The sequence below is a fragment of the Narcine bancroftii genome, chromosome 9, assembly GCF_036971445.1.
Source record: "Narcine bancroftii isolate sNarBan1 chromosome 9, sNarBan1.hap1, whole genome shotgun sequence".
Lineage (NCBI taxonomy): Eukaryota > Metazoa > Chordata > Chondrichthyes > Torpediniformes > Narcinidae > Narcine > Narcine bancroftii.
The window spans coordinates 13,435,941-13,456,287 of NC_091477.1; the positions used below are offsets into that span (position 1 = coordinate 13,435,941).

General features: G+C 39.8%; 1 long non-coding RNA gene across 3 annotated transcripts in view; it reads left to right on the forward strand.

Moving 5' to 3' along the window:
• The window catches only part of LOC138743217 (uncharacterized), a 1,573,181-nt gene that overhangs the window by 120,708 nt on the left and 1,432,126 nt on the right, over positions 1–20,347 (forward strand). For all 3 annotated transcript variants that reach the window (XR_011344727.1, XR_011344728.1, XR_011344729.1), the window contains exon 3: positions 14,389–14,428. This is a non-coding gene — a long non-coding RNA (uncharacterized lncRNA). The remainder of the gene's footprint in view (positions 1–14,388; positions 14,429–20,347) is intronic.

The window sequence follows — 20,347 nt, forward strand, 5'->3', positions numbered from 1 at the left end:
GGGATTTCTTCAGAGAGTCCTTGTATCTCTTTGACTCTTTGCCCCTCTGACTCGGCGGGCTGTGGAGAGTTTGCCATACAGCACAATCCTGGGCAGGCGATGATCCTTCATCCTGTGCCCTGCCCAGCATAGCTGCATCTTCAACAGAATGATCTTGATGCTGGTAACCTCTGCCTGTTCAAAGATTTCTCTGTTGATGATGATCTCCCTCCAGTGGATGTTGAGGATTGTGTGGAGGCGGCGCTGCTGAAAGCACTCAAGGAGTTGTAGGTGGTGACAGTATGTGACCCACAGCTCAGAGCCATGCAGGAGGGGCGGTCAGTACAATAGCTCTGTGCCCACGGATCTTTGTGCCTTTCTTCAAATGCTTGTTGTTCCAGATACTTTTGTACAGCAGCTGAAGGTGCTGTTTGCCTTTGCCAGTCTGTTATCAACCTCTTTATCGATCTTGGCATCTGACGAGATATTGCACCCCAGGTAGCTGAACTGGTGGAATGTCTTCAGCTCACTCTTGCCAATGGTAATGCAGGGAGGGTGTTAGTCTTTCTAAGGTGTGGGCTGATGGAGAACTTCTGTCTTCTTCAAGCTGACTTCCAGTCCGAAGGGCTTGGTAGCCTTCACAAAGCAGAATGTTATATGATGCACGGTTGTCTCTGTATAGGCATTAAGGGTATCATCGTTGGCAAACATTAGCTTTCGAATAAGTTGCTCAAATTATTGGCGTGGGACTGTAGTCACCTCATGTTGAACAGGCTGCCATCAGTGTGGTATCGAATGTAGATACCATTCTCGTCAACAAAGTCTTCTGTGGCCCTTGAGAATATCGTGTTGAAGAGGATGGTGTAGAGAGTCGGTGTGAGGACGCAGCCTTGCTTTACATCGTTGCCTATTGAGAAGGGCTCTGAGAGGTCATTGTTGTTTCTGACTTGGCCACGTTGATCTTCATGTAGCTGGATGACCAGGCTGAGGAACTCCCTGACTAATCACAGAGCACCTATGGCATAGGGATTACTTAGGGTGGTATGTGAGAGGACAGAAAAAAGCTTGAAAACCACTGCTTTATAGGGTCATTTGGTATTAAAAATATTGTGACAGCATCAATCCACTGGTCAGTGATAAATGCCAGATTTTGGGGTTGTCCTATACAAAGTGGTAGAGATGGAAAATCTGTGGTTCATCCTATATATGAATCAACCCACATGCCGGCAGATACAGTAGTTAGTTTACTTTGTGACTTATTGGCACATTGATCTAAACTTTCATGTTATGTTCGTTGATGTAACATACTGACTCTCAGCCTTTCTCCAGCTCCTGGTCATATTATTCCATCACTTACCAGGGGCCACCTGTAACAGACCCGATTTGACATCAGTGGGGCATGGGGGAGTTGGAGGCTGGTGAGCATGAGTCCCTTCTGAGATCAGCAGAATTTTTGTTTTGGTAGGAACATATTTTTTCAGATTTTTTTTTTTACAGCCTTGTTTTAACAAATCAATAACATTTGCCTTTGCCATGTCACTGAGAACCAACTGTAGCTAACCTGTGGGCCAGCAGTGGTCGACAGACCACAGGGTGATATAGGGGACTTACTAATGAAAAAGACACAACTTTGGTTTGGTTATTGGTGTAGAGTAACTCAAGTTGAGACCCAAATAGCCTTTCTAATATAGATATCCATTTGCATTATGGTGCTAGATAACGATGATGAATTTAGGCAGTGTTTTATCTTTATTCTTTTAATGCTGTGCAGCTCAGAATAAAGTGCTAAATTTGCACTGGATGGAAATGAACTGATGGTTAAAAAAAAAACAGGTGCCTGTGTTCTTAATCTTATTTGGTAAATGCAGAGCCTTTTGTTGATTTTATTTGTCACATGGCCCATCAAGGCTGATCTGACCATCAAGGATCTAATTACACTAATCCTACATTAATCTCATTTTTTTTATACTCTCACTACGAATGTAGCAGCTAAAGTCCGGAATAGTTTCCAAACCAAAGTGACACCATTGTTCACTGGCAATATGCTTTTCATGTAAATAGGTCATATGCATTAAATGGGAGGCTATTGAGATGTGTAGAGCAACAAAGGGATTTAGGAGTTGTTTTAAATAGTACCCTCAAGGTTGATACTCAGGTAGATGGTGTGGTGAAGAAGGCTTTTGGAATGTTGGCCTTCATAAATCGGCGTATTGAATTCAAGAGTAGGGAAGTTATGATGAAATTGTACAAGGCATTGGTGAGGCCAAATTTGGAGTACTGTGTACAGTTTTGGTCACCAAATTATAGGAAAGATATAAACAAAATAGAGAGAGCGCAGAGAAGGTTCACGAGAATGTTGACAGGATTTCAAGGTTTGAGTTACAGGGAAAGGTTGTGCAGACTGGGGCTTTTTTTCTCTGGAGCGTATAAGATTGAGGGGGGACTTGATAGAGATGTTTAAGATTTTAAAAGGGACAGACAGAGTAAATGTGGATAGGCTTTTTCAATTAAGAGTGGGGGAGATTCAAACTAGAGGGCTTGGTTTAAGATTGAAGGGGGAAAATTATAAGGGGAACATGAGGGGAAATTTCTCTACGCAAAGGGTGGTGGGGATGTGGAATGAGCTTCCGGCAGACGTAGTTGAGGCGGGATCATTGGTTACATTTAAGGAAAGACTGGATCGTTACATGGAGAGGAGAGGACTGGAGGGGTATGGACCGGGTGCTGGTCAGTGGGACGAGGAGGGTGGGAATTTGTTACGGCATGGACTAGTAGGGCCGAACTGGCCTGTTCTGTGCTGTAAGTGGTTATATGGTAACTGAGTTCCTGTACCAAGATGCAGTACAGTTATCAAGTTACTTTGCAAATCTCCAATTGTTGTTAAAGTGCGAATTAAAGATTAAAGCTAAATAATAAGTTTGTTGACAACATAGAATACATCTGAGCAGCAATTGGGGAATGGCTATTTCTGAGTTGCTCAAGGTAGAAACCCTGCTCAGTACATAGTCCATTTCAGAGCTTCCCTTTATCTGTCATCTTGATGTAATGAAATGGATACTCAGTCTCACAAAGGGATGATAAGTACTTTCGTCATCCATTAACACAGCCCGACAGCCTCCTTGCTATTTCAAGATTTTTACATTCATCTCCTCCTGCTATTTTATTCTGCAATTTCATAGCCATGTAATACTTCTGAACAATTTTGAACCATTAAATTGTCTGCAAGTCAAACCAAACACAACACCAGAAAAAAAAAAATCACTTTAATTCTTCACATGAATGAATGATTTTTATGTGTTTTGGATATACTGTCTGAGTTTTATTGACCACAAAGGGAACAAGGTATCGACTATGCAAGCAAGCTTAAATTAGAATTTCATCAGAGCTGGGAAAAGACAGATGAAACACAGGCCATGATAGATTATGGATTGACTGACACACTTTTATCACATTTCTTCTGCTACTTACAAACTTGAATATCCCTTGGGGTTTCAGCTGTTTCGTCCTTTAATGTGCAATACAATTGTCCATTAGATAAAGGAGTTTTCATTAAGTGGAAAAAATAAAATTTCATCTCTCTCTCTCGTGAAACATTGACAGTTGGATGTAGGGAAAGAAGAGGAAACAACAGAAGCTGGTTGGGAAAGGGGCAGCGGATAGCAGCAACTGTAGTGGTAATATTCTAAGGGTGTCTTAATATTGCATAGTTACAGTTGTGGTTGATTGTGATGTGCAATGACAAGGGTGAGCAGGGAATTTTTGGAAGAAAATAACATGATAAAACATTTCTGATATCTCTCCCAGGATGTCTTAAAGAAATGTTATATTCAGTGACATTTGAAGAACCATCAGTGTTGCCAGAGCTAATGTCTGCACAGAAGGCTCCCTCAAAAGCAACATGATAAATGGCCAGATTATCATATTGCTACGGTTTGATAAATAAATATTGAACAGGATTACAGGAAATATTCCTTTACTTCAAAATCTTAACCGAGACCATTTGGATCTGCTTAAGATTGCTGCTTTGATTTAAAATCTTACCTGGAGGACAGGGCCCCTGACGAGGCAATGCAACGTGGCACTGAAGTGTGTCAAAAATCTTTATTTTCGTCTGGCATCAGCCTTGAATCACTAACCTTCTGACTCAGAGTTTATTAACAGAAGTACATTTATCAAGCAAACTAATCAAATATATTGCTTGTTTTTCTTCTGTTATCTTCAAAAACCTGTCATCACTGCCCAGCATATTACCAGTAATTTAATTGCCTTCTTCACTTTCTCTGATTAATGTTCTTACATGCCTCTCTGATTAAGGTATTTCTCCCCCTCTCCCAAATGGACAGAGTTTCTGAATGAAAAATGAATGGATGTTGCAGCCTTGTGTGCATTTGGATCAGTCATATTAGGATGAACGTGTGTGTAAATGACCAACTTGTCTCATTGGTAATTGGTTTGTTTCATTCTGCTCACTTAACTTCTCATCATTTTCTTGAAACATTGCTAGATTCATCCCACTATTGCAACTTTAGATGACGCAACTGGATTAACAGTAAAATATTTTCATTTAAGATCTTTTACCATCCATTTGTTGATCAAAATTCACAGTTAAAATGGAGCCAGAATTGAGTGTGAATCTAAAAGGCATGTTGTACTCATTTTCTCATGAATCATAAAACTCCTGTTTCAAGTCCAGAGGCCAATTTGACAGGTAATTAAGTGATGAATCTATTAGCAGCACTTTTTTTTGTAATGAGACTGAAAGATACTTAAACTTGACGAGGCAATGCAGTTCTCAGCACTGAGGAGGATCTATCATTAAATGCTGAGGTATTTTCAATTTTGCCACAGTGCATTTATATCGGATTACGGGATTCCAGTGTATGAAATGAATAAGCAAACTAACCAGCTCCTTAAGTTTTCAGGAACCAGAGGTCTGAACAAGAAATGAACTTAGAGAGTTGCATTTTTTGTGCATCAATATTACCATTTATAATTTTGCATCAACCGAATTGCCAATATTAATTTGAGATTGTTGCATCAAGTCCTCTTCATCTCATCCCCATGTTTGCTCAGCAGTATTTTCTGCCATATAATCCATAGCTCTATTTTAAAATTCTCGTCAAAAGAACACGCTTGAAATATCTGACCTCCTTCAATTCTCACTAGCCGACTTTAGATGCTGCTGGCTAGTGGGGAGAATAGAAATAGTACAGTTGTAGAGTTCCCTGTAAATGGCAACTCAGGTGGACAAGGTGGTGAGGGAGACCCTTGGTACGCTTGCCTTCATTGTGTGGAGTACTGATTACAAATGCTGGGGCCTGATGATTCTGCTTTAAAAGGTGATCATGAGACAACTCTTGAGTTCTGGCCATCCAGTGAAAGGAAGGGCATAAATAAATTGCAAGGGTACATTCATCAGATAATTCACCAGGATATTGCTTGGATGAGAGGGCTTGAATTATCAGATAAGTTTGGATGCTTTTTTTTATTTCCTCAGAGGCAGGGGGTGATTTATCAAATCAAGGTAGGGATAGATGGAGTGAATGCTCGCAGTCAATTTTTTTTCCAGAACTAGAGGGCATAAATGTAAGATGAGAGCAGAAAGATTTAAGAGGGACCTGACGGACCACTTTTTAAATCAGAGGATGGTTTGTATCTGGAAAGTGCTGCCAGAAGAAACTGTTGAAGCAGGCACAATTCTGACATTTGGACAGGAAGCATTTGATGCATATGGGCCAAATGCAAGCAAATAAGATGAGCACAGAACAACAACTTGGTCAGCATAGGAAAGGTGGGTGAAGGGCCTTTCCTTGTAAGTTGGTGAATGTTCATATGTGGCAAAACCATATATTACAGCCACCTGAGTTTCATCATTCATAAAAGTATGTTTGCCACCAACTCTGTTCCCCTGTCACCAACTCCATCTCTCTCCCTGACCACCTCGTGCAAGTTCAAGTTCATTATCATCTGATTTCACAAGTACAATCTGACAAAACAACATTGTCCGGTCCTTGGGAAAAGACATGCAGGCACACAACCAGACATAACACACATACAGATGTATGCAGGACAAATTTATATTTAAATAAATATTGTTTAGTAAATGTTACAGTCTCAGATGGTTCGTGTGAGCTGTTCCTTTGGTCATTCAGCATTCTCACTGCCTGCAGGAAGAAGCTGTTCCTCCACCTGGTGGTGCTGTATTTCTTCACCGACGGGAGCAGCTGAAAGATGCTGCATGGAGGATGGTAGGGTTTTTCACACCCTCTTCAGACAATGATCCCAGTAGATCAGATCGATTCTGGGGTGAGGTGGGGGAGGATATTCTCTGCCACTCTTATGGTCCTGTGGATCGACCTCCAATCCAATTCTCTATAGCAACCATACCACACTGCGGTGCAGCCAGTCAGGATGCTCTCAATAAAGCTTCTGTAGAAGGTTTTTTTTTAACTTTATTTATTCGTTCAAAAAACAAATAATATATGACGTATACAGCAATTAAACATAAAAATGAACATTTTTTTAATATATAGAAAAAAAAGAAAAAAGAAAAGAACCCCCCTTCAGCCAACTCTCCTAAGGTGAGTCATAAAAAAGAAAAAAAGAAAGAATATAAAAAAAATTAAACATACATATTAAAATCTAATCAATATAAATTGAAATATAAATATTCCAAATATAACAGCCACTTATTAATTAAAAAAATATAATTATCATGCAAAACATTGACATCATGGTGGCTGGTAGCCTTTCCCACTTCAGTCCTCTTAGGAAGTGAAGTTGCTGTTGCACCTTTCTGACAAGTGAGGAGAGGTTGTGTGTCCCTGGTAGGTCACTTGTTAAGTTGGCTCCAAAGAATTTGGTGCTCTCTACTTTTTCCACTATTGAGCTGTTAATGTGGTTGACCCTGGTCTTCCTGAAGTCCACAATAATCTCATTTGCCCTGTCCAAGTTGAGGCTTAGGCTATTACTCTTGTACCGTATCACAAGATTTTACACGTCTGTAGTACAACTCTTCGTTGTTGTTGATGAGATCAACTTCTATTGTGCCTTCAGCAAACGTGATGACTCTCGTGGAATTGGATCTGGCATTGTCATTGTGGGTTAGTCGAGTGAAAAGGAGCAGGCTGAGCACACAGTCCCGTAGTGTGCCTATGCTTAGTGTGACAACCTCCCTCTAATTTACAGTGACCGCTTCTAGAAAGATTAGTTGCCACTAACTGTCATCATTTACTCTCTTTCAGATGATACAACCATTTTATCTTGGTCTCTGGCATTTCATAGAGTTCTTTCCCCATTGCCCCAATTTCTGCAACATCAAACATTCTGACATTGCCATTTCAAACAAAGCACTAATACAGATTCCATTTCGATTTGCCAGCTGCTGATGTGGCCAGGATGCAAAGGATTATTCTCTGCCATTTTGATGTGATTTACACAAAAAAAGGCAGTGAGGCACCAAAAAATATTGCTGCATCCATAAAATGTGTCCCAGGTGAGATAGAGCATTAAGGAATAAGATTAAAAAGAGGAGAATTTTGGTAAATGAAACCACCTTTATCTCCATGAGTCTATGGCTCAAAGAAGATAAAATAGTGTGACATTTTACTCAATGTTTTAGTAAGACAAGCCATTTCTGCATCTGCGAGGATGTAAGTTGCATCCAACTATTTATCTTACATTTTTTCTCTAAAGATGAAAAAAGATAATCAAATTCAACGCAGTGCCTTAACTGGACATTAAGTTAGTGGTTGATGATGTGTATAAATTGGATACAAAACAAATCAATACTTGAAGAGATTTCTCCCAGACGACCAAAGAGGTAAAAATTCTGTGTACAGAGTTAAACTAAAGAAAATATTCCAAGTTTAATTCCTGGTTTTGTTCAAGTTTCCTGATTGTAAGCACAATGTGGAATAATATTATTGAGATTAGGAAAGCAAGGAAAAGAACAATAGCTTTTATTTTAGTTTATTAACTTGTAAATATGCTGAGAAATATACTGTATAATCAGTAAAGAAAATGGAAGAGACTGCCTGTACTAACTTGCCCTGGCCAGGCTGCCTCCCATCACTCCTTGACTGGATCAGTTCTTGGTTTAGGCTGTTAATATATACTGAAAACCAGTGCAACTAAGTTCAGCCATGCATATATGCCTTGAGGATGGGATAAAAATTTTAGGCAATGACAGAGAGTTCATTTCAACAACCAGTTTGTTGTCAAATAAATCAAAGCAGCAGCTAACTGTGGAACAGTTGAGAGTTCAGAATTGGTTCTGATTACCCAGTGGTGTATAATGCTGATCCCAAGTCCATTGAATATTGAGTATTCAGCCTATGCAATTGCCTTAAGTTCTGCATCTCTCTCAGTGGCGTACACAACTAGCAAGAGAAATAAACGCATGCAATTCAGATCAAGTTCATCTAAATTCAGTTCAAATTAGTTTCTGCAGAAGATCTTTTTATGCAATCTGTAACCATAGCCACTACCTGCTTTTTAACCATTTTTCATTAACAGCCTGTGGATCTCGAATATTTCAGGCAATTCACTCAAATTAGAATTCCATGCGTCCTCCCCTTGAACATTACAAATAGATGGTTAAGAAGTAGACAGATCCCAGTTTGCAAATCAATATTTAAGTGGGCTGCTCGGACTCTAATTGCTTTTAATGGGACAAGTGGCCCTCGCTCATCATGTAATAAAATATGTGCCAAGAATGAGGAGAAAATAAATTAGTTTGTGACATTCTACAGCTGTTTTTAAAAATTATTATTCTCGTTTTGATGGGTTAAATAATGCAGCTGTATTAAAACTGGAGAGGTTGTGGTTCCTCTCAGCTTGTATGAATACTGTAAATGCTTGGATAGGAGGCTGCCAATTCTGTGTTGCCAAGGAGATTAATTTATCTTCCAGGAGATGTTGTGCACAGATGTGAGACTCAGCTGAAAGTAAAATTATTTTGCTTCAGATTGAACTCGTACAGATGCAGATGGAACAGTTTGATTTATTTTAATCGACTGTTATCATGTTCATATTTTTCTTCAGTCACACCATGTTTCCTCTGGATTTTCCTTGCTGCGGAACATCTGGGAATCAAAACTTTGCTGAAATTTACAGCAAGATCTAGCATTTAATTAATTAGCTTTAACAATTATGCCTTCTGCTAAATGTATAAATGATAGAAATTCTAAAAGTATAAATGTGCAATGCATGAATCTGATAGTTTTTATTCATCTTTTCGATGTCCCAAATTATACCTTTGCATTACATGAACAGGACAGAAAAGAAAAATAACTAGATTTCCCTCTGAGCCTCGTGGCAACTTTGCCATTTTGTGCCTACGCATCGCATTTGATCATATGAAAGAGAAGAGAGGCAATTTCTTGCAAAAACTATCAGTGCTGAACATGGTACATAATTCAGTGCCATACTTTATTGTGTCTTGCTTAATGATGTACTTAAAAATCACTGGCAGAGTGGAAATGTGGTAAGAAAGAAACGGCCATGAGAAAAGTTTAATGTAAACTTTTTTAAATGAGGAGGAACTGATCATTGTCCGATAGTAAAAAGCCATGTTTTTAGTCCAACTAAGTCATATTTAATGATAATTTGGAGAGGAAACTTCAGAAAATCCACATGTCACACATTATTCATCAGCCTGCCATCCAATTAAGGCCAGAAATCAGAAAATTAACTCCTGATCTTTGACTTATCAAGGAGTGAAATATAATTATGGCAGAAATCAGAGCTGTCTCCACAAGGGTGGCAAAGTGCATGACTGTTGTCAGTCTCTGAGAACCTTGATAATTCTCCTATGACCATTCACTCAGAAAGGGTGAAAACATTGCTTAATGGTTTCAGATATGCTTTGATGTAAAGGGCAAAATAGATTATGTGACTTGAGCTTTTAATTCATCCAGATAATACAGACTGTTTCACTTTTTGATGTTACAAGGGAAGATTTGCCCTGTGACTACACTTTGCTGTCAAGAAAAAGAGAGACCTTTTTTTTTCTGTTCTCACCCACTCCTGACCATCTTCCACCTGATTCATTCATTCTGGATAACTCGGGATAGCAGGGTGGGGGGAATGTTCACCAGCAACATTTTCCATGAAAGTCATGACGTTTGTTCCGTAAACGGATTTGGGGAACCTGACCTGTTTGGGCTTTGCTTTGGTGCTTCTTTTAATAATGGAAGTGATGCTGAAGTTCTCCTTCCCAGGCCTGCAACAGCAATGGGAACAATTTCCCTGCCTGATTGGTTTTACAATAGTGGCTGCCATATTCGTGCCGTCTGCACTGGAACAATCTCTGGGAACAGAGCTGGAGAGAATTAACAACAATGAAAGAATGAGCCTAGCTATGATCTGCCATGAGTTCAGCTCATGAGATAAAAATGGTAAATATAACTCCTCGGCAGTCTTCTCAACTGACTGGTGGTTTTACAGCTTTGAGTGCGAAAGACACAGATAATAAGACCCACAGAGACATGCGACTGGTTTCTAAACTTCATCTTCTGGTTAACTCCTTTGCCCTTTATCTTTCTTCAGGAATAAATGAGGGATTTGCTCACAGAGCTTTTCAACTGAGCTCCGAATCAAAAGTAAATTGCAGATTTAAAAAAAAATCCACTGCTACCTTCTAAATTGACTTTTAATCTTAAACTCTGTATTGGTTCATAATGAAGAATCTACCCTGATTTCTCTTCAGCAGGTTGAATACACTTCCAGTTTTTTTGAACAATGAGATCAAACCCAATATTATCTCATCTTTGCTCTCATATTAACATATTGTTATTTGAAATAAATCTTTCCATTGTTCACTGTCCATTATTAAGGCCCATTTCACATACTATTTCAAATTACCATCAATAATCAGTATTCCAAAATTAAAAATCCTGCAATTAAATGCGCTTAAGATATAAACCAGTTTTGATTGTCCTTTAACATTTTGGTCACGTGCATTTATGACGAACATATTATAATCATATTGAGATTTGTTAATGGGTTGAAAAATTAACGATGCATCAGTTTAGATGGATTAGTATTACTAAATCCTCCAGATTGTTTGTCATAGTCCGTTGTTGTGAACTGGCATTGGATTTCTTTCTCAGAAACGATCATTCTGTGAGTCACAAATAGTCTGCTGAATTGTGACAGACTGCATTTTTTTCAGAAAGTTAACACATTGAGGCAAATATTGAGCAATAAGCAATCTGCTGGAGGAACTCTGGTTGCAGGAGAAGGTTATTCAGCTTTTCCATCCTTAATCACTATTCAATGCGATGATGGCTCATTATATGACCTCAGTGCCTGATTCCTGATTTCTCATTGTCCTCCATGATCCATTAAGAACATAAGGGCCAGATCCAACTTCCTTTTGAATATATCTAATGGACTGGCCTCAATAATTTTATGTAGTAGGGAATGCTACAAGTTCACAATTCTCCTCTTCTCAGTCCTGAATAGTTCACTCCTGATCCTTGAGTGATGACCCCCTTCTTCTGGACTTCCTCAACACTGGGGACATTCTTCTTGCATCTAACCCCTGTCAAGTCCTGTCAGAATTTTGTATGCCTCTTTGATCCCCTCTGGTTCTTCTCAATTTCAATAAATATAATCCTTCAAATGTAAGTCATGCCATTCCCAGGAATCGGTGCGGTTGTCTGATTTTGGGCCAGAACATTGACCATTCTTTCCTACCATTGATACAGCTCGACCTGGTGAATTCCTCCAGTAGATTGTTTGTTTTCTCCAGATTCCAGGGACAGTAGGCTTCTTGGTGGAACCAAGTAATGATCTTCCTCCTTGCCTTTCCTCATTTATTGAGATTCACCTTTAAGATTGGGCTAGGAAGTGCACTTTCTTGGTGTTATGATTACCTGAGTATCTTTCATTAACTTTGGTACTGGAGAAGAGACAGTCATTTAAAATAGTAAAACTACTTTTTTTTTTAAATCAACAGTAAGAAACATCAGTTTTGTACATTTACTCCCACACTGACAGAGAGGTTTTACACTGCACTCAGCACATTTTGTCACATGCAACAATTCTTAATGAACCAACATGCTAACTATCTTTAAATTTGTCTATTATTATACAATTGAATAAGTACAACCCAATGAAACGGCGCTCTCCAGATCTCAGTGCAAAAACACCTCCAAACATAATGCACATACAGACAAATGACACATATGCAGTATGTATATACAGTACATATATGGAAATAAATAAATATCAGAGGGTTTGATTGAACAGTTCATTCAGATGTTCACCAGTCTCACTGCCCGTGGAAGAAGCTGTTTCTTAGCCTAGTGGTTTTGGCTCTGATATTCCTGCGTCTCTTTCCCGGGGGGGTTTTGGAGTCCTCAATGAACCCCTATTCAAAAAACTACCTGATTGATCATGTCACTGGTGGGGGGTGGGGGGGGGTGGTGGGGGGGGGGTGGGAAGGAGACCCCATTAATCCTTTCTTATGATACTATAGATTGACCTCTGATCCAATGCTGCACAGCAAACACATTGAAATGCTGGAGGAACTCATTTGGTCTTTTCAGCATCGATAGGAGACAAAGATCTATTGCTGATGTTTCGGGCCTGAACCCTTCAAGGGAAAATCAGAAAAGGCAGGAGCAGGATAGATCAGAAAGTCTCAGAATTCAAATGGGGGAGGGGGGGTTGGAATCCAGAACAACAAAAGGTGTAATTAGATATGATAATGGACTATGTAGAATTGATCATGTCTGTGTGAAAGGAGACAGGGAATGGAGAGATGGTGGGGGGTAGTAGGGGGTGTTTTTTTAAAAAAATAAATAAATAAAAGCCAGAGAAGTCAATATTAATGCCATCCGGTTGGAGTGTGGCCAGTTGGAAGTTCCTTCAATTTATGGGTGGTCTCAGTCTGGCAATACATGACAGACATGTCGGCAAGGGAAAGGGATGGAGAATTGAAATGGGTTGTCACTGGAAGATCCACGCTATTGGGACAGACAGAGCAGAAATGCCTAACAATGCGATCTCCCAATCTGCCTCCAGTCTCTCCGATGTAGACGAGACTACAGCAGGAGCAGTAGATGACCACTGCAGATTCACAATTGAAATGTTGCTTCACTTGGAAGGACTGTTTAGGACCCTGAATGGTGCTGAAGAAGGAGGTGTGGATGCAAGTGGAGCATCTCCTTCAGTCACAGGGGTAGGTCCCAAGTGAATGGTTTGTAGGGAGGGAAGAGTGGACAAGAGAGTCATGGAGTGAGTGGTCTCTGCAGAAGGTGGAGAGGGGAATATGTATCTAGTAGTGGGATCATGTAGTAGGTGCTGGAAATAGCGGAGGAGGATTTGTTGAATATGGAGGTTGGCAGGGTGGTAGGTGAGGACAAGAGGAATCCTGTCTTTATTGCACATGGGAGTGGAGGGGCCAGGGGTGATGTGTGGTTAATGGAGGATATGTGGGTGACTATTGAGTTTATGGTGTTAGAGAGAAAGCCACATTGTTAAAGAAGGAGGACGTTTTTGATAATCTGACATGGAAATGCTCATCCTTGGTGCAGATGCATTGAAGATGGAGGAATTGAGAGAATGGAATGGAATCCTTGCAGAGAACAGATGCAGCTGGTTAGAACAGTCTTGATGGAGCTCTTGTGGAAAGTTGACAGGATGGTGGCTGGTAGCCTTGCCCACCTCAATCTTATCAGGAAGTGCAGTTGCTGTTGTGCCTTTCTGACTGGTGCTCTCGGCTCTCTCCATTACTGAGGTATTAATGTGTAATGGAGGGTGATCGTCTCTGGATCTCCTAAAATCAGAATCATCTTCTTTGTCTTGTCCACATTAAGACTTGGATTGTTATTCTTACACCATTATCACGAGATTGTCACCTCTTTTCAGTAGTGTGACTCATCATCATTGCTAATGAGGCCAACTACTGTTGTGTTATCTGTTGGAGCTGGATCTGTCATTGCAGTCATGGGGTCAGTTGTGTGAACAGGAGTGAGTTGAGCACACATTCCTGAGGCGCACCGGTACTCAGCGTGATGGTGCTCGATGTTCTGCTGCTGACCTAGTCAGATTGTGGTCATTCTGTTCTGAAGTCCATTAATGGAGATGACTGCCATAATCTTTTACAAACTGATGTGAAGGAGAATACAGTTAATCACTTTTGTTTATCAGTATGGAAATAATTACTCCATCTCTCCAGATCCTCAATTATTTTCTAAATATTAGAATTTATTTGTGACTCCTACATGTATGCAACTTTTGTTTATTCTAGAGCAGAAGAGAATAGGAGCAGAACCAGGATACAAGCACTGTCAAGCCTACCCCATCATTCAATATCATCCAATAATCTCTTAAATATTTTGAAAAGAAACAAATTGCATTTGAATAAAACATGCGTTTTATTTTATTTCTCCTCAGGAGATCACTTTGTGAAGTGGATCATTCTACATAATACTTGGTAAGTATTGACATAAGGTATTGTGCAAAAGAATCTGAGATGATTTAAATAGGTTTTCCTCATTTGCCGTGATATATTTTGATCCAAAAGCATTTCCTGAAAGAATGGTAAAGGGAATTGAGGAATAACTTACAACAGACAAATTAGATGTATTCTAAAATAGAGGCATTTGCATGATTATTAGGAAAAGCTGAGGGACTGGGACAAATTTGCAAGATCTTTCAAACACAAGATCAACAGAATGCTCACCTTGTTTGCAGGAACTTCAGTGATGCCGGGCAGACAACAGTTTTGAAAAGACTTTACTCATAAGCTTTCCAAGTTTGCTATCTTTTATCAGATTCCATACAGTTTCCATATAAAATTAATGTTCATAAGAAAGTTGATGTTTGACTTGTTCTTGGCAAACCAGCAACTGCCTTGCCTTTGATGCTTCAAAGTTAGCTGACTACAATTATAATGCTCTTCAGCTGTAAACTTATCTGAAAAATTTAACTCGAGATAGCTACTTATTTAGATTTAACTTTGTTTTTGCTTCCTCTAAAGTGGATTGAAGTATGTAACAGCAAAATTCATTTAAATTCACCTTTTTTCTTGCTGATCTCATTCATGAGGATGTCATTGAGCAGCTGAAAATTGGAAAGGGAGCATTTTACCCTGTAGCAGATGTGGAGTTAATAGACGTAATGAAGGGTTGGTGCTTGAAGGGCCACCCTGGAGGTGAGGAATAAAGATGGGAATTTTTATTGAATAGGACCAGATAACAGGCACCGTCTCTTGCGTTTTCATGAAGAAAGTAGAGATTAAAGAAGAAATAAGATTTACATGGAGGATGAGAGTGAAAAGGCAACATAACCTATCCTGATGTTCATGCTTCTACAAACATGTTCTTGTTCCTCTCCAGTCCAGCTTTTCCATAGAGTCATACAGTCAAGAAACCAGTCCTTTTCAACCTGATTGGCATACCATACTGAACCCATTTTTTGCCATTCGCTTTATATCATTTTTCAATCTTCTACCCCTTAGTTTAAGCCAATCCTTCCTGGTTACATTTGCTACAAAGACAAAAAAAAAATGTCTTTACCATCTACCCTGTCTATCCCCCACCTTTCCCATTATTTTTATACACCCTCTTGCTCTCCAAGAGAATCAAAGCCAAGCCTCTCTTCATGACTGAAATGTTCCAGCCAGACAACATCCCAGTGAGTCTCTTCTCATACCCTTCCTGTATTGTGGTGACCAGAAATCATATGGTGCTTCATCAAGTACCTGTGTTTCACTCTTACCTCAACTTGGGAGAGTTAGGAATGTTCAATATTCACCATCTATGAATGAATTATTTTTTTATAAAACCTGCCAAAATTGTGAATGTGACTTAAATTGATATTATCCAGCATGTGGGTAATATTATCCATGCCACATAGAATATGATATGACATAATCTCAGGTAAACAGAGAGTAGAATGAAAGCAACCAAAACTGAACACAATATTACAAATGTGGTCTAACTAGAGATTTTCAAGCTTCAACATGACCTCTGAACTCTTGAACTCAATCCCCTGGATAACTAAAGCTGACATATCATTAGCCTTCATAACTGCCCTATCAATCATCGTTGCAACCTTGAGAGATCTATGGATTTGAGCTTCAATATCCCTCTGTTCTTCCACACCATGTATTCTGCCTTCAAGTTGACCTTCCAAACTGCATCACTTCACACTTATCTGGATAAAATGCCATCCTGCCACTTTTCAGTCCATCTCTGCATCCTGTCTATATCCTGTTGTAACCTTCTAAAAACTTCCACACTATTCACAACACCTCCAACCTTTGTGTCTTCTGCAAACGTACTGACCTATGTTCATCCATCTTCATCCATTTTATTTATTAAAATCACAAAGAGCAGAGTATCAGAACAGATCCCTGCATAACTCCACTAATCACTGACTTCTAGACGAAACATGTTCCATCCAGTACTACCCTCTCCTTTCTGCAGGCAAGGCAACTCTGAATCCACATAGCCAATGTTCCATGGATTCCATGCCTCCTGACTTTCTGAATGAGTCTACCATGTGGGACCTTGTCAAATGCTTTACTAAAACCCATAGGCCAAGGTGGGCAGGCAGGTGCAGCAGGCAGTGAGGAAGGTGAATGCTATGTTGGCATTCATAGCAAGAAGGTTTAAGTGCAGGAGAACAGAGACCCTGTTACAGCTGTACAGGGCTTTGGTGAGACCACCTCGGGAATACTACCTGCAGTTTTGGACTCCTTATCTGAGTATCATCCTCGCCATGGCGGGGGTGCAGAGAAGATTCGTTAGAATGATACCAGGAATGGAAGGACTTGCATATGAAGAAAGGTTCGATAGACTAGGCTTGTATTCTCTGGAATTTAGAAGATTGAGGGGGGATCTTATAGAAATATATAAAATTCTTAAGGGATTAGACAGACTAGAGGCAGGTAGGTTGTTTCCAATGCTGGGATAAACCAGAACCAGGGGTCACAGTTTAAGGATAAGGGGGAAGTTTTTTAGGACTGAGATGAGGAAAAAAATCTTCTCTCAGAGAGTGGTAGTTTTGTGGAAATCTTTGCCACAGGAAGTAGTTGTCAATATTCAAGATCCCTTGTGGCTAAGGGGATCAAGGGGTATGGGGAGAAGGCAGGAACTGGGTACTGATCAGCCATGATCATATTGAATGGCGGTGTAGGAGATGTAGGCTTGAAGGGCCAAATGGCCGACTCCTACACCTATTTTCTATGTTTCACATCTACTGCCCTATCTTTATCACTTTCTTTTATTACCTCCTCAAAAGAGACAATTAAGCTCATGAGGCACAGCCTATCCTGAGTAGACTATACTCCTCTAAAATTTCATAAATCCTCTCCCTAAGAATCTTCTCCAATAGTTTGCCTACCACAGACATAAGTCTAACTAGTCTGTAATTCCTAGGATTCTTCCCATTACCTTTTTTAGACAAGTGGACTATATTGGCCATTCTTCTATCATTCACAACCTCCCCTGTGGCCAATGAGGATGCAAGTATCATTGCTAACTCCCAGCAATCTCTTCTCTTGCTTCCTCTAGTAACCTGGGGTACATCTTGTCCAGTCGCGGGGACTTATCAATCCTAATGTTTTTAAGAAGTTCCAACACTTCCTCTTTCTTAGCTTCAACATGTTCCAACACAAATGGTTATTCTATTCTGACCTCACCTAGACCAAATTCCCTATCTCTCATTTAGGACCTCCCCAACTTTCTCCGCCTCCAGGTACATGTTGCCTTCCTTATCCTTAAGTTGCCCTATTTCATTCTCACAGCCTTCTGTTCTTCAGGTATCCATAAAAATTCTCCAGGTCTTCCTTTATCTTACCTGCCAAGCATTTTTGTGCCCCCTTTTAGCTCTCCCAAGTTCTTTCTTAAGTTTCCTCCTGGCTACCATATAATATCTCATGAGCCCTTCCTGTCTTTTGTTTCCTGAAAGTTATGTCTGCTTCCTTCTTCCTCTTAGCTAGCTGACTCACCTGTTTTTTCAACCACAATTTCCTTAACCTATCATCTAACTGGTATCCTACATGTAATCGATGATGACAAAAATGCCAACCAGTTACTGCTGCTGTACTCCACAGATGGCACTGCCTGGAGGTATTTGCTAATCATGCCTGCTGTTGCATTTTCTGAAGCTTCCCCTGATAGTTTACTGCAAGGGAGTTGAAGTAATTCTTTTCTTGACACTTGTTCATAAAATCAGCCAAAGCAATCATGGAGCAAATATTCAATAGTTTTAACATCATGACTTCTAACGATCTTTTATACGAGATCCTTGATGTCACTTGTGAGAAGTGACTGAGCATGTCTGCCCTTTGCTTTTTCCCATACCAACCAGAATAATTCCCAACGTTGTGTGCAACTGCTTCAGTGGCTCCCCAGTGGAGATTTGCTGCAGTATAGATTTCATTTCCAAACATGACATTGGTGGACATATTCAGGTAAAAGAGAGTATAGACTTAACAATTTAGACTTCTCCAACATGTGTCAGAACAAGCAAAGCCACTGCTTCTTCATTGACAGCAGTTGAATTGCAGCCCTATTTCTCTCCTCAGCTGCACACCGTGTGCAGATCTCTGCTACTGACGGATGCAAGTTTGATTTGTGGCAAAGCGGTGCTCAGCATTTCTGAACGCAAGATCATGGTTTTATGAAGGGAGAAGAAGTTAATATACATGCATATGTATGACGACAACAACTGATATTTGTTATGTTCTTGGATGTGATTGTGATCCATCAACCTGAACGTACAGCAGACTGTGGGGATAACAGTATATCAATAATATGTGGCACATAGCACATTGTACTGCATTCGCTGCTCTTCCCACTCTTAAAATGAGACGGTAGAACGATACATAAGCTTGAGTCACGTGGATGTTACGGAAATCCAAATGTAGAACACGGAAGTATGAAAAGAAGCTGCTGGAAATATTCAGAAGGGGAGGTCTCATCTGTGAAGAATGCATTTAACTTTAAGAGAAGTCATAATTCTTTATTAAAACATTTTAAAACGATGATTTATCTGAAATTTTTACATTTGGCATGGAGTTCAGAAGGCTGTAATGTGCGAAGTCAAAAAAAAGTTCCGTTCTTTGTGTTTATCGAACCATTGAAAACTACAGCTCAGAAAAAGGGCCATTCAGCCCTTCTAGTCTGTGCTGAAACATCATTCTGTGAGTCCCACTGACCTGCACCTATTCCATAATATTCTACATCTCTCATCCATGTATCTATCCAATTTATTCTTAAAATTTAGAGTGAGTCTGCATTTACCACGTCAGATGGCACCTCGTTCCACTCTCTGAATGAAGAAGCTCCCCCTAATATTCCCCCTAAATTTTTCCCCTTTCACCCTAAGGCCATATCCTCCCGTATTTATCTCTCCTAATATAAGTGGAAAGAGCCCACTTGCATTTACTCTGTCTATACCCGTCATAATTTTGTAAACCTCTATCAAATTACCCCTCATTCTTCTATGATCCAAGGAATAAAGTCTTAACCTGTTTAATCTTCCCCTGTAACTCAACTCTTGAGTTGAATTACAAGGAGATGTTATCCAGCAACATCTTAGTAAATCATCTCTGCACTCTTTCAATCTTACTGATAACCTTCCTGTAGTTTGGTGACTAGAACTACACACAATACACCAAATTTAGTCTCACCAAATGTCTTATACAACCTCACCATATCATACTTAATACTTTGATTTATGAAGGCCAAAATGCCATCAGAGTTCTTTACAACCCTGTCTACCTGTGACATCATTTTCAGAGAATTATGTATCTGTATTCCCAGATCCCTTTGTTCCTCTGAACTTCTCAGTGCCCAACCATTTACTATGTATGTCCTACCTTGGTTTGTCCTTCCAAAATGCAACACCTCACACTTGTCTGCATTAAATTCCATCTCCCTTAATCTGCCCTATTTTTCTAGTTGGTCCAGATCCCTCTGCAAGCTTTGAAAACCTTCCTTACTATCCAAAATGCCTCCAATCTTAGTGTCAACAGCAAATTTGCTGATCCAATTTCCCACATTATCATCCAGTTCATTGATATAGACAACAGATAACAATGATTTAGCAGCATCCCTAAAGCACATCACTCGTCACAGGCCTCCACTCTCTGTCTTCTTCCATTCAGTCAATTTCACATCCAGTTTGCAACCTCTCAATGGATACCTAGTGTCTGAACCTTCTGAACTAACCTCCCATGTGGGACCTTTGACAAAGGCTTCACTAAAGTCCATCTAGACATCATCCATAGCCTTTCCTTCATCTATTTTCTTGGTAACCACCTCAAAAAACTCTCTAAGATTTGTTAAACATGACCTACCGTGCACAAAGCCCTGCCGACTGTCCTTAATCAGCCTCTGGC